The sequence below is a fragment of the Benincasa hispida genome, chromosome 12 (genome assembly GCF_009727055.1).
Source record: "Benincasa hispida cultivar B227 chromosome 12, ASM972705v1, whole genome shotgun sequence".
Lineage (NCBI taxonomy): Eukaryota > Viridiplantae > Streptophyta > Magnoliopsida > Cucurbitales > Cucurbitaceae > Benincasa > Benincasa hispida.
The window spans coordinates 80,550,602-80,554,661 of record NC_052360.1 but is presented as its reverse complement, the minus strand read 5'-3'; positions in this window follow the sequence as shown (position 1 = coordinate 80,554,661).

The window sequence follows — 4,060 nt, the reverse complement described above, 5'->3', positions numbered from 1 at the left end:
TCTTGCACCCTATGTCCCCAGTTATCTACTCGGTCTTACCTCTCAAAGAGGAGGCTTATTGAGACGGTGCTGTTGAGCCAACCCTCACTTATGCAAATCTAAGGAAAATCCCGAATAAACAAGAGCTCATAGTTAGCTCAGGATTAAGGTCTAGTTATCTAGGTAATCGATTTGAAATAGTCAGTCTTAAATAGTAAATAACGTTATAAAGTAAGAGTGACTTATTTCTTGGTCTTGGTCTTATACAAACTCTTTGTATAGGACACCTCTACTCGCATGTCTTCACATAAATAATTTAGGATCACATCATTTTTATTAAATACAAAGTGGGCCGTAGACGATAGTGTTACCAGAATAAGGTACTCAACTTTATTTGTATGCTATAGACCATTTTGGCTATTTACTCGAACTTGATCTATTTTATGTCTCCACATAAAGTCTAAATACTCATGTAATAGCCATGGATCTTAGTTCATTGGATTTAGTCTTTACAAGTGCAATATACATATTCAATAACAATTTTATTGAATAAATGTCAATAACATCTTTATTGCAAATAACATATGTTTAATATTACAAACTACGAGTTTTAGGACTTACAACCCAACAATATGCTGGTTTTACCCTTAGATAGTCATGTTTAGGCCTATTGCTCATAAACGCGTCCCTTACCTTTAACACGCCTCAACACTTCTCATCTACCATGCGTTCACTTAGGCAAACCCAAATGCCCGCATACTATCCATCCTAGGTCTTCATTGACCTCTAAAGGCCCTTGATGCATACCTCCAGTTACACTTAGTCAACTTTCCATCCTTAGGTTCTTAAGCCCACGTGTTCCTCACATGTCTTAGCTTTCTAAAATTTGTCTAAGTGTTGGCTGCTCTTTTCTACCTAAGAGCACCCCATTTCAAGACTTAGAAAATTTTCCTCATCTTCACCTCATATGCATAGCCATTATAGCTTTTATAATCTTCAACTACTACAAACATTATAATCAGATACTTACAAGAACTTATACCTATAATTAGGATAATTAACACATAATTAAGAGAATTTAAACTTAATTAACTAGTAACAAGTTGAGGGGTTTACAATTTACCTTCCCCTTAAAGAAATTTCATCCTCAAAATTTGCTCAAACTCCTCATGTGAACAAGTGTGGATATCTGTTTTTCATCTTTTCTTCAGCTTCCTATGTAGCTTCTTCAACTTCATGATTTCTCCACAAGACTTTTGTTAGTAGAATAGTCTTGTTTCTCAACACCTACTCTTTCTTGTCTAAAATATGAACTGGTTCCTCTTCATAAGACAAATTTTCCTTCAATTGCACTAGCTAGTCTTGGAGAATATAAGTAGGGTCGAGTACATATTTCCTTAACATAGATACATAGAAAACATCATGTATCTTAGATAACTCAGTAGGTAATGCTAACCTGTAAGCTACAAGCCCCATGCGTTCTATTATCTCGTAGGGTCCTATATATCTTAGACTCAACTTACCTTTCTTACCAAATCTGAGTATCCTCTTCCATGAAGACAATTTTAGGAATACTCGATCTCCAATTTCGAACTCTAACTCTTTTCTTCTCTAATCTACATAGCTCTTTTGTTTGTCACGAGCTATTTTAGATTTTCTCTTATTAACTTAACATTTCCTGATGTCGTCTGAACAATTTCTTGTCCTATAATCTATCTTTCACAAACCTCATTCTAGCACACTGGAGTTCTACAAGTCTTCCATACAAAGCCTCATATGATGCCATACCAATGCTGGAATTGTAACTATTTTTATAAGAAAATCCCCCAATGGTAAATGTGTATCCAAGCTACCTTTAAACTGCAATGCACAAGCTCTCAGCATATCTTCCAGGGTCTGAGTCGTTCTTTCTGACTGTCCATCCATCTGTGGATGAAAGACTGTACTAAAATGTAGCTTAGTACAAAGTGCCTTTTGCAAACTAAGCCAGAAAATTTAGCTTAGTACCAAGTGCCTTTCTCAAGTGTTACTGACAAATCTTAAGAGTTGGAACCTCGTTCAAGATTATGCCAATTTGTTTGTTACCCTAAGGAAACGAGAGGTGGTCTGTTCTATGACCCTCAAGAAAATAAGATGTTTGTATCGACAAACTACAGTTTTAGAGGAAGAGCACATGAGCGACCATAAACTATGAAGCAAAATAGTATTAAGTGAAGTTACTGAAGAATCATCAAGGGTTATTGATGCAGTTAGACCTTGATCAAGAGGTACTAAAAAGCCAACACTTCAGGTCAGCCTCGTCTTTCTTAATCATTGAGAGTACCTCGGTGCAGTGGGAGGGTTGTGATACAATCTGATCGTTACTTGGGTTTAACGGAAACTCAGATTGTCATACCAAATGATGGTGTTGAGGATCCAGTGTCCTATAAATAGACAATGAATGATGTATACAAGGACCAACGGGTCAAAGTCATGGATCTTGAAATGGAGTCTATGTACTCCAATACAGTATGAGAGCTTGTAGATCCACTTGAAAGAGTTAAACCCATAGGGTGTAAATTAAAACAAAAAGAAATATAGATGGAAAAGTACAAACCTTCAGAGCTAGACTTGTAGCAAAGGGTTATACTAAGAGAGAAGGGGTTGACAATGAGGAAACTTTCTCCTCTGTTACTATGTTTAAGTCTATAAGAATTCTCTTGTCCATAGCCATATGTTATGACTATGAGATATGAAAAATGGATGTCAAGACTACTTTTCTGAATGGCAATCTCAGGAGTATATCTTTATGTCTCAGCCCGAGGGGTTCATAGCCCAAAGTCAAAAGAAAAAAGTTTTCAAGTTGAATCAATCCATTTATGGGTTGAAACAGGCATCCAAATCTTGAAACATTATATTTGATACAATGATCAAATCCTTTGGTTTTGATCAAAACATCAATGAACCTTGTATCTACAAGAAAATAGTCAACGATAAAGTAGCTTTGTTAGTACTTTATGTGGATGATATTCTACTCACTGGGAATGATATAGGGTACCTTATTGAAATTAAGGAATGGATGGCAGCTGGACTTCAAATGAAAGATTTGGGAGAGGCGCACTATGTACTTAGGATCCAAATTATTAGAGATCACAAGAACAAAACACTGGCTCTGTCTCAAGCAACTTATATCGATAAAATGTTGACTTGATATTCGATGCAGAACTCTATAAAGGGTTTATTATCTTTCAGGCATAGGGTTCACTTGTCTAAGGAACAGTGTCCTAAGACACCTCAATATGTATAGAATATGAGACGTATTTCCTATACCTCAGTTGTGGGCAGCTTAATGTACGCTTTGCACGGCACTAGGTCAGACATTTGTTATGCAGTGGGAATAGTCAGTAGGTACAAGTCTAATACAGGGTTAGACCGATGGACTGTAGTTAAGAACATCCTCATGTTTCTGAAGAGAATGAAGAACTATAAGCTGATGTATGAAGCTAAGAATTTGATCCTTGTAGGATACACCAATTCTGATTTCAAAACTAACAAGGATTATAGGAAATCCATGTCCAGATCAGTGTTTACCCTGAACAGGGGAGCTGTAGTATGGTATAGCATCAAGCAAGGATGAATTGTAGATTTCACTATGGAAGCTGAGTATGTAGTTGCTTATGAAGCAGGAAATGAAGATGTTTGGCTCAGGAAGTTCCTAAGCGATTTGGAAGCAGTTCCAAATATGGACTTACCCATCACCTTATACTCTGACAACAATGGTGTAATAGCCAACTCTAAGGAACCTCGTAGTCACAAACGAAAAGCATATTGAGAGAAAGTATCACCAGATACGGGAGATTGTGCGACGAGGAGATGTGATCGTCACAAAGATTGCCTTAGAGCACAACATTTCTCATGCATTTACGAAGACTCACTCGGCTAAAGTGTTCGAGTGTCATCTAGAGAATCTAGGTCATGAGACATGTACATTGTATAATCTAGAGTAAGTGGGAGATGTGTAATGGGTATATGGATGTCCTAGTTTATTGTATTTATTTAGCATTATCTCGCCTTTTGGATTCTAATATTATGTACAACCACT